General features: G+C 46.7%; 1 protein-coding gene across 6 annotated transcripts in view; it reads right to left on the bottom strand.

Annotated features, from left to right (window-relative positions):
* Positions 1-20,810, bottom strand: part of LOC120948803 (serine-rich adhesin for platelets-like) — a 188,658-nt gene that overhangs the window by 166,155 nt on the left and 1,693 nt on the right. For 5 of the 6 annotated variants that reach the window (XM_040365520.2, XM_049611243.1, XM_040365516.2 and 2 more), the window contains exon 2: positions 16,716-17,260. The gene's annotated coding sequence lies outside the window, so the exon portion shown is untranslated. The remainder of the gene's footprint in view (positions 1-16,715; positions 17,261-20,810) is intronic. The other variant, XM_049611244.1, reaches the window with a different exon arrangement.

Below are 20,810 nucleotides of genomic sequence, written 5' to 3'. Positions count from 1 at the left end.
ATTAAATAAATTAGGTTAACTTTAAACTACAATTCCCTCATTTTGAATATCAAAATTAACAAAAAACTTAAGGAAGGGATAATAAAAAAACCTATAAATACTTAAAAAGCCGTAATTAATGAATCAAATTGGTAAAATCTGTAAATGAACACGCAGTCGCGTGTACAACAATTGTTTTCATGCTAACATTACAAACATTGTAAGTTTAACGTAACTACCACTCCCGTTAGAGCCTCTTTTAAATAGCACTAACAATGATACGAACCTTATACAAACTGCTAGTATGGTGAACCACCCACGGCCATCATAACGCGCCGAATCCCGTATTAATGGTTGATTAATGCACGGGCAATATTCAACAACATCATCACCCGGCCCAGCAGCATTGGCTTGTTGCATTTTTATTGCCAATTACGCTCCCGGTGTACGATAGCATTAACGTCAACTGCCAACGTGCGGCCCCAAACACCCTGGCTGGACGTAGCGAGCCATTCGAGTGTTGTGTTTTTTTCCCAGTTGTTATAAAATAACAACCTTTTTGCTCACCCGTCAGCAGCATCCCCGTTCCAACACAATCGTTCGATAATAATGCGCCCAACAAATATGGCACCCACGCGCGTTAAAAGCGGGCAAGAACAATTTCGATCCTCATCCTCATTATCAGACAGACGGTAGCCCATTAACAGGAGGCTGCCATGCTTCATTACTATGATTGGTAATATTGTTATTATTATATTATTATTATTATTTTTATTATTATTATTATTGCGAGAACTTAACTATGGCCGACCCGCTCGCCGTACAGATCGCGCGAGGGGTGAGTCGATAGAAAGGCAATTAATTAAGCTCACGTGTTTGCTGGTGCTGGTGGTTGAGGCGCAAACTTTCTTCCCGAGGACGCGCAAACATCACAACTGACAGGCTAGTCTGTTCATGCAGAGGGCAATCAGAGCCGGGGAACCAATCCAAACGGACAATTGTACGCCGAGGGAAAACGAATCATCGACAACAGTGCCTTCTCGGTAGTGCTGCCAGTGCTCAGCAGGTGGTAATGATTAATCAATGTCACCGTGACAATAAACCCGGGCAGCAAGGGGCTTGTGGAGGGGAGGGAGGGTTTTGTCACTGAGAAACATGATGAATAGAAATTAAAACGAGAGAGAGAGAGAGAGAGAGAGAGAGAGCGAGAGAAAAAAAGAACTCCAACAGCAGGGAACGCTGCACACAAATCTGCGTTTCTTCTGCCATTCAAATCAAAGTCAAGCAACACCAAGGCACGTCAGCGTGACGAATGATTTTCCGCGTTTGAAGGCGACGACCGCTCTACCGCTATTGCTAGTGACGGCCGTCAGCTGTCGCTTACCGTCCATGCTGGTACTGACCAGCTACTCGGGATACCTTTCCCGCTGTTGAGGGTTTTCAAAGCGGCTTAACGCCATGATCTGCTTTGCCAGCAGCAGCAGGCAGCGACTTTCCAATGGGGCACAAATGACAGGCACAGTGCCAACTGCCACAATGAAATGTTGCCTACTAATGTCGTATCTCTCTATCCTTTTGGTTCGGGTCTTCTGCACATTTCGTCTCACCCACAGGACGGTGCTTTAGATCCACTGTGCAACGTAACACCGAACGGATCAATCAAACATTATCACCTCTAGCAAAACAGCAACAGCGCTATGAAATAGGGCGTGCAGACCGACCCAGCGGACTGGTCGTGTCCATTGAGTGCAGGCGGGAAGTCCCTTTTCACTCGACGCTGGAAAGAAGGAGCTCCGGCAAACACTCCATCATCGCAAAGAGCTAGGTAGCGCTCGACAACATCATTAAGATAAACGTTGTAAAGCTGTCGAGCTTTGGTTTATGTCGTGCTTCGATGCCGAGTCGAGGTCCTTTCCCATGTTGGTTTTGTCTTTCCCCCCTCCTCCTTCTCTCCCCCCTCCCTCCTCCCACCAGGTTTCGGGTACGCCACTGATTGACCATAAAAGTTTTGCTGCAGAAGATCAACACGCAATGACAACGGTGGGTCGTAGTGGTGGTTTTTGTTGTAAAATTCACAACTCTCCTCCCATTCCTAACGAACGAGTGAGCTTCCTTTTTCCGATAGCGTTGTTCGATGCTGAAGAGCGGATAAGGATGCCGGCACGTGTCCTGCTTCAAGATCCTTACCACCGTTTCGGATCAACGGTTCATAAAATCGAACACAAACACCAAAAACAGCGGAACTAGTAATCTCGTCCGTCTGCACGGCTGCCCGACTGTAACCGGCGAGTAGAACGGGAACAAACCATTGGACAGGCACACACATACACACACGATCACATGTAAGATATTTCTTTTGTCCTATTTATCCTATCGATCCACATCCGGCGTACGTGTCCTTCGAGCTGTTGGAATGGACGTTCCAGTTTCCACTATAGCGCCCGTACAACGCGCGTGTGTGTGTGTGTGTTTTTGTTGTTGAGGTAGCACGGCACATAGCAAAATCGATAGCCTCTGTGTCCTTAAAAAGATTATGGCCACTTGAGTCACTGTTGTTTCTGGTACATACCCCGCAAACCACTCCGACTGAAAGAGGACTCGTTTTCCTATTTCACTAACGGAGCGAGGAATGCGTAGCATGTGGTGGCCAGCCATCGGTAGCACAAAACTAGCTCGTGCTCGTTGGTGGTGAATGCCGTCTCTGTGTGTGTGTGTTGAAATCGGTGTCTTCTCACCAATATATTCGCATTCGACAGCCGTATCCGGATAGTGTGGTCCGAGCAGCGTCATCATTGCTGTAAAGGTTTTCCATTCTCCATTCGAGCCATTCTCTGTTTGTCCTTTAATCAAGTGCAAATCGATCTGAGGGCCGGTGAGGGCCGGCGAGAGGGGTCATGTTGAGAAGCGTGGGAATTGCATTGCGAGCGGGACCAATTTCCTACACATACTGATGCATACATATATTTAAGCGAATGGTTTCTAGGGCCAAATTCAATTGACATCATTCAATCGCATTGTCAATCGATTGGTTGAAACAACATAGCAACAAGGGATGTTACAGCTAATGCAATGCCGAAACCCTGTCGAGCTGTGGTGAGGTACGGTTGCACTAAATTTCGATCACGCTTAAATAGCGATGGAATCAAAAAAAAATCCTGACGCAAACAGCGAACATCAATTACACACCGAAGCTACCAAAGTTTCCATTGCTTGTGACCCGTGCCGTAGCGACCAGTGGGCCAATAAATCTAGGCTATGACGTGCCCCGCCACGTAATTTATATGTATCCTCAGAATTAGGTGACTAATTTTTTACAACTTTCCCCGGTACGGTACGGTCCTGCAGTTGCCGGTTGCGCTCTCCAGCCCAGCTGTCCTGCCCAGCGTTGGTACGTGGTTTGATTTATGCAATCAAAGGTCTCTCGGTCAGATCCGTTCTGTATCAGGAGACTCCATTTCACGCACGGTCTTCCGGAAGGTGGATGGAGAGGAATCGGACTAGAAGAACTTTGTTCCCTTCCGGTGTACTTTTTTTTCAAAAACAAAACACCCTGAAAAACCGCTCGACATCTCGGACAGACAGAACACAAAAAACCCATCACAAATCATCAGTGCCAAAACGGGGCAGAGTAAAAGGTTGAGCACGAGCGACAACAACAACAACAACAACTGGACCTCTGAAGTCGATAAAACATTCCACCGCACCCCAACAATGGAGAGTTTTTCAGCAATGAGGACGGGATAAGAGAAGATAAACAACAGCAAATCAACGAAAGCACAACAGCACAAAAACCAAGAGACCAAGAGAAAACAAAATCCTAAATTTGTCTTATCGCAACTCGTAACTCATAAATAACAGACGCCAGCCAAAGCGTCCGCAAGCATTGTATGGCTGGAGGAAAATGTTGAGGAATAGCGGCGTAAAGGGATCCAAAAAAAAGTACAATCCTTCCCACGATTCCTTCGGGATAAGTCAAGTCTCTTGCCGAGTACTATCATTAACTCGTTCCCGCCATACACACACACACACTCGTGTCTGCTTTCAGTTTCCAGTTTTGGTGCAGTAATTTCACAACGCTTCACAGTGGTTACCAAGTCTGTGTGAGTGTCTATATGTGTGTGCGTCTATGTGTGTGTCACAGGCAGACGTCCCTTTATTTTAGCACTTTTGCAAGTAAGAGTTTGCTCATTTAAAGACGACAAGATTAACTGACAAGATTGCGTATCGCTTGTATCGCTGCCGTAACTTCTTTCCGTGGACGCGCTGATTCTGATGGAGTGTTCGGGCTTCCTCCTGGTTCATGCTTCCCCGCAACCATCTCTTGTAAAATACACACACACGCACAATACACGAAACAGAACAATGGAAACTGCAGGCACGGTCGGCAACAATAACATGCAGCGCCATTCGCCCGACAAGCCGCGGCAAAAGGGAAGGAAGGGCAACGTCTTGATATCTTGAGTAATAAATTTCCGTTTACAGCGGGAAGCTGTAAATGTAGCCGCAGATCCTGTCACCGCTACCAGCCCTGCCACGGCACCGCCTCCCCGCTCCGCCTTGGCGTGGTGAGAAATGGTAAAAGGTTAGCCCGATGGCTTGATGGACCGTTGCTTCCCCCGTACGAAAAGGGATTGAAGATGAAAAGGACAATCGGGGGACCACCACCTTCTTCAATCCCATCTATTCCTTTCGCTCGAACGCGCTTGCATAGACACGGTTTCACGGAGCGAGAGAGAGAGAGCACGCTGTCGACTGCTGGTCTGTTTCTATCTCTGGCATGCACTGTCGGAACAGAAGCGACATCGGGCTACAATAAGAGCCGAAGCAACGGCAAGGACAATGGGCACAGTTTGAAAGGGGGGAGTAGATGGTTTGCTTCCTACAGGCAGCGCCACTTAACGCCCTTGGACGGCGTGTGCCCCCGTGTTTCGCCCCACTCAGGCGAGACCACTATCGGTCGACAGCGAACGAAGTGGACGTCGATTAGATTGAGAGGATATACGTATGTGCTCTGCCGTGCATCGTCCCATTCGCTCCCAGTGCTACCTCCCAGTCCCCTCTGGAAAGGGGCCCTTCTTTTTCAGGCACGTCGTTCCGCGCTGAAAGATAGTTCCGAAACGATGGATCAACGGACAGGCTCATCCCTTTCCTCGCGCTCCGCTCTAGTTCCCGCAGAACCCTGTGCGCAACCAGTAACACTTTGTCACCCCACGGTGATAATAGTCGGATATGACAAATATGCGAACGCGACCGAGTATGACAGCATGCCAGCCAACCAGGCAGACACACACACACGGGAAGGAAGTGAACATCCAACGACAGGGAGCGTCGCATGTTAAGCTCTTCCGAAATCTCAATCGACCCATCCTTCAACCCCGGTTTCAGACACACACACACCCTTGTACAGAAGAGCTGATAAACCTACTTCTAGCAAGCGAGCTAGATAGCAATGACACATACCCAGCGGCGCCAAACCAGGAAAAGTGATTGTTAAAGCTTTGCGGCTGGGTGAAGTGGTTCGAGGAGCGTTTCTTCGAAGTCGAGGTTCGAAGCGGCACCAGGCAAACGCAATAGACAAAGCCATTATGAGTGGCCACTTCCTGCGGGGGTGCAACCCGAAACGTTACAACAATGCTACGGTAGAAAAACGGCCCTGAACGGTGTTTTGGGAGGATAATTTTCCAATTCCCGGGAATCCTTACCGCTCGGGAGGGGAAATTTCACCACGGTTCGCCCTTATTTTACGCGCCCCGCCTGAATGTGTAACCGTCGGTTGTGTGCAAACAATCAGCTTCTGACGGCTTCCGGAACAGGCTTTACTCTATTCCAACCCCTGTCCCTCGGTTGAATGATGTTTCTTTTTGAAGTGCACGGCCGTACGCAAGTACGCTCTACTCGTGGGTTGACTTTTGTTTTCGTTAATACTTTTGCTGTGTGTGGTGGAATGCTTTCGATTCGCAGCACCACCAAGCGGCGTCTCAATGGCTCGATGCCATTCAATTCGGCGAGAAGACTAGCGGAAGACACAGCTGAAGCGCTCATGAGAGCGTTTGATCGGAACGGATACAGACTCGGAGATGTTTGTCGGAGAATGTATTGTTCATCAATTTTGCGCTGATAAACTGGGACAGATAAGCGGCCGAGCGAAAACCCCCGTCGTAATTCGTTCCCATCTCCCTTCCCACTGCACTGTGTAATGCTTGCATGGTCCAACCGCAGCAAACAAAGCGTATCGTTCCACTTCCACACTTGTCGAGCAAAAAAACACAAAAAAAACAACAGGACGACGAGATGTGCCAGAGTAAACAGCTTCCCAAGGAAGCTTCTCCCAGCGCGGTTTATCAGTTGCGGCCATCGCGGGATTTATCTCAGTTTCGCTGGAAAACTTGCCGCTAACTCTATTAGTTGTGTTTGAGGGTGTAGCATTGCTTGCTTCTCGCGAGACATCGGATTGGCCACCGCACAACAACACAATTGCTTGGTGATTGGACGGTGGTGGCAGTGTACGGTACGCGGACTAAAGTAATAACCGTCACCCACTGTCAAACTGTTTCGCTCCATGTCCGTCCTTTCCCTCCTGTTCGTTCTGGCGACGAAATTCTGCCAGTTCGTGCTCCGCTCACGACCACCACCACCACCACCACCACTCCCTCAAGGGGCTCGGGCAACAATTTTCCAATCGGAAGGAGGAAAAATTTATGGTTTAATAAAATATTATTGGTTCAGCAGGATCCAGGACTCGTCGGTTTCGCTCACCCGCCCTTGCCACGGAGACGGTCGCATACAACCGTATCGTCACGGATTCTATCATTTTGATGTTGATGTTTTCTTTATTTTGCACTCATAAAAATCTAATCCAATGATGAAGAAAATGTTCAAAATTGGGTACACAGACACGGGCGGGCGACTGGCGGGCGCATCGCCAGCTGGTGAGAAATGAATCGCCAACGGCACCGGGAGCCAACGGAGTACACACCGCACCGCGGGGAGGGTCATCATTTCAAGCAAAATACGATTACGATTCTACCGCTTCGGCACGGTGGAAAGTGTGGCACGGGCAAAACTGTGTATGTTTTCGTTCGCAAACGCTGACAACATTAGCTGTTTATCAAGCTCACGAGCTCTCACACAAGGGCAGAATTGGGTGTGCTGTTGTCGTTGGTGGCGAGGTTTCTGTCGAGCACCGCTCAAGGCACTGCGTTTGGGTTGGTGTGTTGCCGTAAATTTTTAAAATAGCGTCATTTGAGCGCTTGAGGAGTAGTTGCACAGTAGCTTGTATTTACTGCCAAATTTATCCGATTTTTTTTTTAAGATTTCTTTGACTATCGCTAGACGATGGCACCCTTTTTCGAATGGTTTTGACGTGATAGCGCAGTGAGTGTAAAGGTATAAAATATCGTCGGTGCGCGTCAGAGAGAATCGTGCAAGGGTGCCACTATTTTGAGATACAGTAAGAAGCCTTCAAACATGCGTTGGACGTGTTGGGAAGGACATATATCTATCGATTTCATTCAAAAGAATGTTATTTGAAATATTAAAGTAAACAATAAAAAGTGAGACAAGTCATATCGCGACAACGGTTTCCGAAATATAGCATCAATGGATCAACGCTAAATTGATAGCATATTTAGCATCAGTCGGCATACGTAAAAAGAACGAAAACGAGAGACAAATTTCACATCACAATATGAATGGAAGCAATTGAAATGACGCATGTCAACTAACATTGGTTTATTTTCGTGATATCGATTTCAATACGACGCTGTAAGGTGACAAAAGAACACCAGCAACAAAGATGTAAGAAAACCAGACCGTTTATAGAATCTCCATCTCCCCATCGTTCCATTGATAAATATGGCTTTCATTTTATTCGTGTCTAGTCTTCAAGCTGCCCCTGTGCAAGGTATTCGCTATGAACTGCGAAAAATATTACAGCTAGACTGAAGTGAATGTCACAAGCCTTAAAAGGGTATTCATTATCCCATGAAACCATCTGTTTCGGCTTTGTCTTTTGGTAACAAATTCCAATGGTGGCTTACAAACTAAAGCTACATTCGACACATTTTACATTTTCAGTATTTTACGTCTATTATTACACCTCTTTTGATGTTTGCAGCACTTTCATTCGCCTTTATTGCACGATTGCACACATTGGCAGGTTAATTACAGCTTTCTTGCACGAAGTTGTTCCATCCATGTGGCCACGCTAATAAAGGTTTTGCTTTTGTGCCAGTCCAAGGAGAAGCAATTGCTGGCAGCCACAGAAATAGCCCCCTATACCATAATTTGTCACCCAACGCTTTGACGAGACACGGGGGAAAACTCAAAGCCTACAGACACGGTACCGCTGCCGCAGCTGCAGGAAACATGGGGCGGATCATCTACCGAGAAAAATGGTTTGCCTATGGAATAAAAGAAAATTGTCACAATAAAGCAACTACTCGAGCGAAGTGGCGACGGGCCCGAAATAAACGCGTGCTGGTGTGTGCGTCGAGCTCAACTGCTCGCTCGCCCGAGTGGCACTTGTAACAACTCCCTTGCGTGTCATTATTATCCCGAATGCTCTCCTCCTCCTCCTGCTTCTGCGTGGTTTGAATCGAACTAAAGGCGGCACTCGTAAGAAACCATCGTGCTCTGAGCAGCCTCAATCAAGGGTGCCGTTGGTGCGACGTTTCTTTAAAAAAAAAGAAGTCTTTTGTATAAGCAAAAACAAAATCTACCACTCTCCACACGGAGGACGCTGTTTCCCGGATTCGAGGAAGGGCACACAAACACGCCATTGACTTGAACATCCTTGTGGTTTCCTTGGTTGGCGAGGGTACTTGTTCAATGTTGTGATGAAATTATATTAAAAACATTGCTTTTTTAAACCACCCACACAATCAACCAACTATTCCCGGCGGTCCTGGGGCGGAGAAAAGAAGCAAAGTGTCTCATACTACCATTCGCGCTTCAAAACGTACCATGTTTTCTTCGATCTTCCATGCATAGGAGAGTCGCGCCTTGTTATGACAAAGCGTGCAAAACACTTTTATGACAATATAAGGAAATAAAGCGACTATCATGAAGGGTAGGGGGGGGGGGGAAACATCCTCGAACGATGACTCTTAACATCATCCCAAGTCTTCAAATCGCGAATGTTTTCGCGCTGTGGTGGTCAGTGAACTCCGCCAGTTTGTTATTCGTTTGTCGACAATCGTACGTACGGACGATGACGAAGCAAAGTATGATAATACTACAAATAGACAAAGATTTGCAGTAAATGGAACGAAGGTCCATGAACTGTGTGAATAAAAATCTTCCCAGAGTACTGGTGAGGTAAAACGTTCGACCGGAGGTAGCTCAGGTGTGTCAAACTTACTCTACCTTACATTGTAGTTATACTTTCTACATTGTACTTGAAGCCTTTAACTTTAAAGATAAATCCGTCCTTTAACCGAGCTGACCCAATTTTAGTATGGTGTATCATTATAACAACGCATAAATAAGGCTCGATGCTGTGACACTATAACAAAGGGATAGAGAGAAAGAGAGAGAGAGAAGGCTTACGGTGACACCTTTGAAATTTTGAAAAACTTCAAATAACAAATGAGTAAAATCATTAAAAAAAATAAAAATTCTTCCTTTTAGATTGAAAATTAGTCGTATTATTATTATAACAAATATAATAAGATATTATAATTATTAATCATTGTATTTCAGATTTTTCGATTTTGCTTAAAACTATCGGAAATAACACATTTTACTCATATCGATGTAAAATTAGAATCATCATTATTTGCTGATCATCTAGACCATTTTTTTTTTTGTTTCAAAACATGTTTTCAGCGTAAAGTAATGTAAAGAGAAACCATTAGAAAGCCTTATTTGTTTCACTAGCAGTCCCACAGTGCCGTACGACATTTTCTTTGCCCAGCTCCAACAATGAGAGTGATCCACACCCGCCAAACCAACTTTACTCTTTAGCAGCCGACAAAATTATGTCAGTTTCATCTTCCTACCTCCGGGGTTCCGCACGTTCCACCCGTCGCTAGTAAACTCCTAATGGTTTTAGGGATGAATGTGAACAGGAAGGGTAGAAAATGTTATATATGATCACCATGTCAGCCTCCCAGGGCCGTGCATACCATTATCCACGCTCGAGACACAAGCAACGAGCGGTACGCGGCCTTAGCAAAGAGAGAGAGAGAGAGAAAGAATGAATCCTTTTTGAGTCACTTGTTTACCACGCCACGGCTCATTCGGAATCCCCAACGGTCGCTTCCGCACCTCCGTGCGGTGCCAGCGGGCACAGACACAAGCATTATGCTTGCGCATAATTCCTTACAATCTTCATTACCCCGGGAGACAGCTTGCCAAACAGCTTCCCGTCCCCCCAACCCGCTGGGATGCGGCGTGGCGTGTGAAAAGGATGAGATATTCTTCACACCTTCACACCTGCCCCACACAGGAACCGGGCATCATCATCATCATCATCATCAACCGCGGTACCGTCGGTTGCGCACGTGGGACAATTCGGCATTTGCGGCGGTGCGGCGCGGCAAGTGTGCATACAAGTGAATTCGCTTTTCAGTGCGTCACCACGCGCCTAAGTGGCGCAAAGGGACGAAGCATAAAAATGTGAACAAACAAACCAGCAGCAGCAACAACAACAACAACAGAAATAACCATATCCCTCCCACACATCATTCCGCGCAACGCAAAGCAACGAACCGTATCCGTTTCTTAACAACTCCGCGCTTCTGGCTGTGCAATGGAGCGGCAGCAAAAGGGGAGTGAAAAGCAACAAAACAAAACGAAAAAAAACGTTTTCATTTTACGAATGAAAAACAGACGAGTCCTTTGGTGCACACACACAATAGCGATGGCGAAAGGGGTGGCAGCGGCGAGTGTCGGCACGGAGCACGCAAAGTCGACAGTCGAAGGTGCGGGACAAATGAGCTTGAACGGCTTTAAAATTTAGAGTGTGTGTGTTTGGCGTTGGGAAGAGGTTTTGATAATAATGATGCTTCCTGCCGGAGTCCTCCCTCGCCAACGTGTCTGTAACGGTTTGCCCTTGCGCGTGGGTGATGAAATCAGCTCATTTAATAGATAGCACACAAACAGCGCGACCATGTCGGGACGTCAAAGGGACCTCCGTGGAAGAGTCTACGGGCACAATAAACACACCGGGGATGGGAGAATGTGTCTGTAAACACACTATCTTGGGACGCCATCGGTGAGCTCACCGGCGCGTAGCCCGGTCGCGAATGTCTACAAACGGTCGAGATTTCCCCCATTAAAGACTTGTTCGGTACGGCAGTTGCAGGTTTGTTGGTCAACGAATGATAAACGGCCCTCCGCTCGTCCCCCGCGGTGGCATGGAGAGGCACGAAAGGGGATGATAGGCCGCAGTAAGGCTCTCTAATTATGTCATGATTATTTTACCACATTTCCGAGCGTTATTTGTCGGTTTTGGGTCCGGTTTGTGGGCTCGCTGGTACGTGACAAACGTTCAACCAGCGAGTTTTCGTGCGGTAAAAAAAGTAGACACGCACCACACACACACACACACACAAACACACACCAATAGCGAGAAGCTGTAAAGTGAAGCATGCTCCAGCGGAGTGAAATTGGACCGGACCCGAGCCCACCAATCGCCCAGATACGTTTGAATGATAACGAGCGTCGCGTCGTTCAATTGGGCCGCCAAAATAAATGATGCGATAAAGTTGAATTAGATTCCGTTTTTCTGCCAGTGCAGCGCAGGGGACTTTGGACTTGTTTTTATGTGTTTTGTTTTAGGGGGAGGCAGGGTGCAGCCGTGCAGGCAGAAGAGCAAACAAATTTCGGACTGTAGCACACTGCCGGAACGGAACCGGGGCTTCCACACGGCCGAGTCGTGTGTAAACTTACCTGCCTAGTTACCTGGAGAGGGGAAGCACTGGCAGCTTGGGTTTGTACATTTATAACTAATGCCCTATCAACCATTTGAATTTTTGGCGGGCGGCCCTTCCACGCGCGGTTCGACCAAAAACACGGCGCAAGCGGATCCGATGTCGAGTGTGTTTGCTGTGTAATTGAATTCCGCTAATGCTGGGGAAAATTGGCATTGCGGTTAAGTGGATTGATAGCGCTGCGGGTTTGCCGTTGTGGACGTGGTGAGTCGCGCGAGAAGGGGAGGTGTAGCTGGAAAGTAATTTATTTCGGTTGTTTACGGTGAGCTGGGAGTGAACAAGGCGGCTTTTGAAGCGTGCGGGAAAGGTATCAACAATGGTTGAAATTATCCCGATTTTTGTACCGAAACAAGTTCAACAGGCTTGGCTACACGTTGCTGATGTTGATTGGTAGTGTTGGAAGGATTCGGGTCTCAATTCATTCTTCGTTGTGCTACCATGGCAACCACGGTGTTTTAAAAGAAGGATAATTATATTTACCTTTGCGAATCTACGTATTATGTAGTGTCCCACTTGGCTGACTATAGGCAAAAACAATCATCAATTCAAAACAATCATGTAAATTCAATCGAAAAATCGTTTTTAGAACTCTGAAAACAGCAATAGAGTTGATCAGAAAAAGGAAAGCTAAACTTATGTACCACTAAGCTAAACTTATGCCTGCACAAAAGATAGATCCAGTCGATTCTTAAAATGTGCCTCCATCTCAATAAAAAGTTGATTCTTTTTTCGGTTCATATGTGTGGACAACAAACTCGTACATTCCTAAATCAATAGACACACAAAACACCATTTTCACTACAAGCTCATTGTGTTCTATTTGCTTTCTTGCTTTAATTTTCACCCATCGCTCATTTACCAATTTAGCAGGCTTTTAGTTCTCTTGAATTTTAATTTTAGTTTACCGCTTTTTTTGCAACCAATGAACGCCCACCCTTGATGATCCATTTTAATCGTCATTCATTACCATGGCTTTAATCAAACTTTACCTCCGAACTCCAAACAATTCCAATCGCTCTCACTCTGTTTCACTATCGAGCGTACAGTCTGAATGGTTACAATTGTCAGAATGCGCCATAGCAAACGTTTTGCTTCATTCAAATTGCTAAGCTCAACATCAAACGAAGCGTTTGCACGGAAGAACGACACACAATTTTGCCTCCCGCTCGTGAAAACACTATCGAAAGCGGGCTTGGCTCACGCTGCGAAACTATAATTTTCCAGATACCTGAGGCGTTAATAAGATCGTTTGAAGCGCCCAACACCACCTTCTCGCCACCAGCCACCACCAACGTACCCCCGCCGATGGGCTGGGCTGAGCGGGCATTGAATTGCTCGCTTGCGCAATACCTTGCGCGATCCTTCTTTCATGACACATTAATTAAATTCCGAATTCAATTTCACCGTAAATCGAAGTGCCTGTAGGCACGGCAAAGCAGTTCTCGTTAGCCCTCCCCCCCCCCGCCCTTTCCCCGCGGATCCTTTCGCCCCAGAAACGTTATCCCACAAAGCAGCAGTTAGGCAAAATAGCGGTGCCGAAACTATTAATTACAAGCAAGCGGAGCGGAGTTTCAGAGAAACAAGGGCAAGGAGAGTGCTTTAACAAAACAGAACAAACGGACTCATCAAAAGACGGTGTGGGAATTGAGATAAAGGTTGATTCTATTTTTGTATATTTATGTAAACAACAACTATTTTTTGTCTTATCGTAGCTATTTACATATTTAACCACCCACCCAACGGGCATTGTGCGAACAACGGGTCCGGTACCGTACAGCACCAAATCGATCAATTTCCCAATCATTAGTGGATGGGAGCATTTTTATTTAATAAATTTAGCATGACCTATAAACATCGGTTGTACGTAGCCTGACAAAACCCATTCGCATAGCCTTCGCTTACAGCCAAAGGAAGAGCAGGGAAAATTGAACACCCTCCCTCGTTCAGAGCCTCCGGTACAACACAAAACGAACCGTATCGAGCCGAAGGTGCGCTGGCTGTCCTCCCTTCCAACCAATGCGAGCATGGGGAGGGGTTTGGGTAAAAATAATAAACCATCTAGGGAGAAACAAACAACCGTCGCCCATGCGCCGGCCGAGGAGCGCTAACTGCTAACCGATAGAATGCATCGGAAGGTTCGGAAGGCTATCCAAACGAACACCGGCACCCCCAAGCTCCGGGAGCAGTGGGGCGCGGCACAAAAAGGGGGGCTGGGGTGTTTGGTTTTCTTTTCACATCCAGCCTAGCAATTTCGAGGACCGAGGCTTTTCGCTTTCAAGCACATTCGACGACAACAGCAGCAGTAAAAACAACAACACCAAGGCGAGAGCGATCGACAACGGTGGTGAACACGAACGCTCGCGTCAAACTCCCGCAGTAGCGTAGGCCGTACACAAGCCGGGGCGGGGAAATTAATTAACGATTCAATTTTCTTTCCCCTGCAGCAGATACACGCCAGCACACACACACACGCACACAGCACCACCAGTACAGAAAAACACACAAAAAAATGCTCCACCTCCGTCAACACCGTGTCGGGGACGGAGACCGTACAAAAGGGTCCAAGGATTTCATGTGCGCGCAGAGATGCTTTGCCGCCATCGGTCGACACGGGGTTTGAAAAAGGGCGACCATCTTTCCCGGCGACAGGTTGATCAAGGATTACTGCAGTGTTTGGTTAGAATTTGCAAAGCATCACCCCGTACAGAGCACACACACACACACATATACATACACACAAGTCCTTTCCTTGGTTGAGTCAGAGGTTGTTGGGGGTTTTTTGTGGTGGCCTTTCCCCAACCATTCGCTAACGGAGGCTTACAGGGGAGGATTTTTTTATTACTTTTTCTTCCACTTTTTTGTTGTTGTCGTCGTTGTGCATGTTGTCGTTTATTTCCTAACAACATCAATCAAGCGACCGCTTAGGCGGGCTTTGCGATTGCGAAACGAAATTAATTCTTCCCCAACAAAATACAGCATTTATTAATCCTTAACAACATTTGTTAAGCCGTTTCGTTCGACATGATTTACTTCCTTGCTGTTGGTTTAACTTTTACACTTTATTTTTTTATATCGGAACACTCATGCACTACATTTGGGTTAACGGCAATTGAGCTAAGCGAAATAATAACAAATTGATTGCAAATAGTTGACAAATCACAACAATCCTATCACATGAAAACTTACTTTCTTTTGCTACCTAAAGCTGGGCTCATTTTCTATATTACTAGCAAATGCTATTTATCTTCAATTATTTGTGAAAAGGTTTGTGCTGTGCAATACCACTTTAGAGTTCCCCGTTTTCACCGCTTCTGTTACAAACGAAAGGAACGTCGCGAACCATTTGACAATGTGCGAGAGAGGGAAACGTTTTAAATTGCAAATGAACTAATTGCCATCGAAACGTTTCAGCCGTAATACGCGCTTCTCCCTGCTTTCAGCGTGTAAGCAAGGATCCAGCGGCTTCAATCGATGCCGCATTCTCCACCTATCCACATTGCCCCCAGCGTTGGGGACGCACGACCGTACACGCGAAAACGTACGCTTCTCCCAATTACATCGCTTTTGCATTCTTTTTGCATGCTTAATGATTTTTTTTGTACTTCTTTCTTTTTTGGTTTCTGCACTGTTTACGCCGAGCGATTGAAGCAATTCAATTAAAAGATCAAATTTCTCCCAAACCGGTGAAATATTTAATTGGCTGGAAATCTTTATGTTTAATTAACACAAGTCTCATTATTTACCCTGATACCGGTGTAATGTTGCGGCTCCGAATGGTTGGCTGGAGCCGTCTGAAATGGAAACCATTGACAGTAAAATCTGGCAAAGCAATTAAACGGGCACATTGATTGAAAGAAGTACGTATTTAAACCCCTGCAAGTTGCAAACAAAAATCCACCGTTCCAGTAGCAGCAAAGCAGAATACTTCGGATCGAGAAAATACCGTATAATTACCGTATAATGTGATGTTAGTGCTACTGTACACTGTTGGCTTTTTTTGTTATTACATCACCCCAATACTGACGCATCTCCCGCTTAAGCTTTAGCTTGAACTCACCCTTCAAGCACACGTCATCATACATCAGCAGCGATGGAGCCGCCCAGTACTTCACGCGAAACGCGGTCAGCGGCATGGAACCATTTTTCCTAGTTCAAAATTCATGAAGTCCATCCACGTGCTAATGCGAAATACCCGCGCCACGAGCAGACACGAGCGAAAAAGCCCAAACCGCTTACCATGAATAAAGCGGGCGCCCCTTCGGCACAACCAACGCCAGGTGCGAGTTGGACACGCTCGGGGCACGGGGTTGGAGTCTCGCGAGCATCGCAAAACCATTAATGGTGAAGTTTTGTTGCAAGGCTAGCGCTACTTCGGTAATGACCTTACGTCTCCGCTTCACCCCCTCGTATTCCATACAACCTCCCCGGGGGGAGGATCCCCATCGGCACCATCAGGTACTGGTACATGGGTGGGGCCCACATCCTCAAACCTTAGGAGAAACTCAATCTCGCAAATGCGTATGCTTTATGCCGCTGGTTAATGGGCGGAATGTGTTTCTTATGTTTACATCCTCAACGCGTGGGTAAAACAGGTTTTTGCTGGATGGCGGAGAGGGTGGTCAGGGCAAACGGAATTGGTAAGATGGCGGAGAGATTGGTGAGGATGGCGAACGGTACAACGAAAGTGCAATAAAAAGTGCGGCAGAAAATCAAGCACGAGAGTGCTGATAGAGAATGCGTGCAAGAGAGAGAGAGAGAGAGAGAGAGAGAGAGAGAAAGATCAAATGAGAGAGAGCTTACCAGTTTGATGATGGCGGATTCTGTGCACAAGCCGAAAGGCGTCGGCTAGGATCACCACAAACACACACACACATATACACACACATACACACTCGGCTCGATGCTCGGAGAGGGCGTTTTTGCCCCGCTTTCGCGGGAAAATCGTTCCACCCCGGGAGCCTTCCGGAGCCACCGGAGCTTGTTTTGGCAGATCGTTCCCGCTTGTACGCGGTGCACGGTTTCAAACGCGGGATCAAAGCACAAGGTTTGATGTAGCGAGCTGGGATAAAATGATTCGTGCACACCTTTTCGGCACACCGTGGCCTGTGAGTTCCGGGGCTGATTCGGGCGACAGGTACCGTTTTGCACTGCTTATTCCATTTTCGACCGAACTTCGGCCCCACCGATTATGCACACCTGCGCCTCATGCAAAACTCTGCATAGAATATTCACTCTTCACCTTTGATGTGTTGGGCTTCGAAGTCCGGCTGGACAGTCTGCACTCACTGTGTGGCGCACTCTGGCGGTTGCGGTATCATTCTTGTGGCAGTAGTTTGCACCTGCACCTGTGGGGAAGGAGGAGGGGGATGTAAAAGTGAACCTTAAAGCTGGCAGGTCGTGTCACACGTGTCACGGAAGCACAGAAAACAAAAACAAAACACCAAAACAAATGACACTGATCGCATTTTCACACCACACCTGGGTGGGAAGAGTGATTGCCATGAAACCGAAAGGATTAAATCTTCCATTTGATGCATCACACGAGCCCAAAGAGTTCCACGAATGCCAGCTTTTAGCATGCGTGTGTGAATCCATGAATGTTGGCTTACGCCCATCAACAAATTCATCACGCCGGTAGCAGAGGCAGCAGCAGCATCAGCCAGGATCAACCATTTCGCTCAGTTTCATTTATTCACATTAGGAGTCACGCTGGTAGAGTTGGTTGTTACAGTTTTCCCCTACCCTACTATGGCAAGTATGGCAAAGTAGGCACGGGAAAAAAGCGCAACACTCCTACACAAACACACACACACACACACACACACATGGCCAATATGATGGCCGCCCACTCGCATTGTCGTTGGTGTCGTTTCCATCGCTCCGTTTGCCTTTGAAAATCCTTCCCTCCGGGTCATGTGCGGTGTTAGAAACGGTTAGTCAAAATAACAACAAAAAAAAGCTGTAAGCCCGGGGTTTTGCTTGATCGCACCAGCCGTCGTCCGGGTTCGCGTCAGTGCCTCGTCAACGTGGATTAATTTTTCATCTCATCCATCACTTGAAGCGACCGCACGACGCGAAATGTGCGCGACAATATTAGAGGCGGTGGCGCAACTCTCCGCGCGTAATATAGCCATCGAAACGGGTCAGAAAATCAGTTCGCTGTGATTGTGTATCAACGCGGCAACCAACCCAGAAGGAGTGGAATCCTTTGCTCGCACCAACGGGTGCATCTTTTTTGCTGTTTAGCTCCTGCCAAGAATGCTTTGCTGAACCCTGCTGGACTAAACTGTTTATTTATGAGTGAACTTAATCTTATCCGCGCCGAAAGTTGTGCGAATAATTGAGAAAACTTAATGCAGTTCCAACCGGGCAAGCAGAACAACGCCCCTGTGCTGCGTGCACGAGCCAAGCGTAATATCATTGACGAAGTTGTACGCCGATTATTTTTTTTGCTGCTGCAACTTTATTTGCCAGCCCCGAAAGGGATCGGTTAAGAACAACAGCAGGAGCATGGCAGCAGCAGCAGCAAAAAAGCGGCGGCCACCCTCCAAACCTCATTGTTGCCAATTATGGGTTGAGGATGTTTGTTTTTTTTATCTCTCTCTCTCTCCACATCCTCCTCCTAAGGGTGATGATATTTTACCCCATTGTTTTCGCTTCTACGTGACTGAATTGTTTTACTCTGCTTTTGACCGGTCCACAGCCCCGTGGGGGCTTCAAGACACTTTCCGGTAAGACGGTGTTTCCCATCGCATCGAGGGCAAGAAAATTCCAACAAGAATACAATTAAGTTCCACCGACGGGGCATCGTTTCCCAACTTGTGCTGTGCCGCACGCTCAGGTTGATCTGTTTTCGATGTAGTAGGAATTAATGGATTTTTTGTCTCTCGTATTTGTGCGGTTTCTCTTCAATTTGGTTTCTTGCCATGTTATTTTTTTTGCGTTCTCTTGCTCAGCCCGTCCCCAATGGTCGCAGTACTGGCAACGAGATGGGAATGAGAAGAGTAAAACCCAAGAAAAAACAACGAACCGTACAAGAAACCGGAATCCATCCTAGGCTTTTTCACGATTCCATGTCACAAACATGTCAAAGGCATGGCCCTAATCTCTTGCCCATGTTTATCAAGAAGTGAACGAAACACGGGACAGACTGACAAAAACGAAGGTAGTGGGCCCAAGGGCTATTTTTTTGTGTTGTGTTCTTTCCCGTTTGTACCGTTTTTTTCCGCTCGCTCTCTCTCTATCTTTAACTCCCTGCAGGGGCAAAGACAACCAAAAGCAGATGAATCTAGTCTCCCCACCAACTCGGGGTAAGATGGCTTATGTTAAGCAATGCAGGGTGGTTGGTCGTGTAATGGAAGACAGTGGCGGTAGGAAAAGTTGGAAAACCACACCATCCTGCTGGTGCGAATGTTGCGACTGCTGCTGCTGATGTTGATGATGATAATATCCTTTCCCTGGTCCGAATACTATTAGGTTGTTGGGTGTGCTTTTTTGTACGCTTTCTGTAAGCTTTAACTCACCCAACACCTTCTTTTTGTTTGTGTGTGTGTGTGTGAGCCTCGGTTGTGTCACCTCATCCACGCCAAATGGATGATTCATTTCGATCGTTATTCAATCAAGCTCGGTGTGTGTGAAACGGGAAATGAAAAATCAACACGCACCTGGAGCAAAAAAAGAGTAAAAGCATGTTTAAATAGCAATATGAAGCGCTGCGTTTATCGCTTAAAATTCACTATTTATGGAGTGTTTATGAACACATCAAGAGCATATAGTTTTAACGACAGAATATCTGAAACCCGTCGGCACATTCGTCTAAAAAATTTCAGCTTCACTGTGATGGGTTCATTCCAAACGTCTCGTCTACAGAAACTAATAATTAGAAGGTTATCTCTCAAGCGACCTGCATTACAAAATGTAAGGGATTTTTTCTTAAGCGCAGCTTGCTTACGCAGACAATGTTTCATCTCGGAAATCCAAACACGAAACATTCTAGTAGGATACCAAAGCAGAAAATCTTAATCTTCTAGCCAAGATAGAACTAACGAAAAAAGAAACAATCACCTCCGCCAGCCGATCCGACCAACGCACACAGGAATCAACAATAACACCGTGCACACGGGGATCCTTGTTTCCTTTTCCCATGCTCTTTCTCTCGTAAAAACAGTGTTTTTTTTGCTTATTTCGTCCTGACAGTGGCATCTAGAATATGTCTGTGCCGGCCGAAAAACGATGCTGGCAAAATTTATTGTAATTTATTCAAAAGCATTTCCAGCATAATTGAATCACTTTTCGGCATCGCAGCTCACCGCCGCTAACCTAGCATCAACGTGCCGCCATCGGAACCGTAGCAGGGTAGAGTTTTGATGCCTATCGTCCAAGTTAGTATTCACTCTTCGGCCCGGTGCGCTATTCTTCTGCTCACTGCTGCTGCGGCTGCTACTACTACTGCTGATGCTGCCGCCGGTGGTTATGCGTTAGTTCGGCAAACAAAACTAACATCTTGGCGTGTAACTGCTCCGGTTACTCGACACGTCAAACGACATTTGTGGGAAACAATTCTACAGATACACACACACACAGATACACTACACAGCCGCTCATGCGTCCAAACAACGCAAAAGGGTTGTACGCCACACTAGATCTCGTTGTTGTGCTTCACGCTCCACACGCGCACACACAGCTTTGGCGCTTTTGGGTTAATTCACAATCCACCGTCAACAGCATTTGCGTCGGCTGCTTAATCTCTCTATCTCACTTGCGCCCAATCCTTCGGTTTGAATCGATTCTCAACCCCAACAACACTAGCCCTTTTCGCTTTTCGTAAGCGAACCGTCGGGACGTACAGTTGAAATTACTTAGCACACGATTCGTACATTTGTGATGCTTTCACAC

Source organism: Anopheles coluzzii, chromosome 2 (assembly GCF_943734685.1).
Source record: "Anopheles coluzzii chromosome 2, AcolN3, whole genome shotgun sequence".
Classification (NCBI taxonomy): Eukaryota; Metazoa; Arthropoda; class Insecta; order Diptera; family Culicidae; genus Anopheles; species Anopheles coluzzii.
Note: the sequence above shows the minus strand (reverse complement) of the source record. Positions and strands in the feature narration are given on the sequence as shown.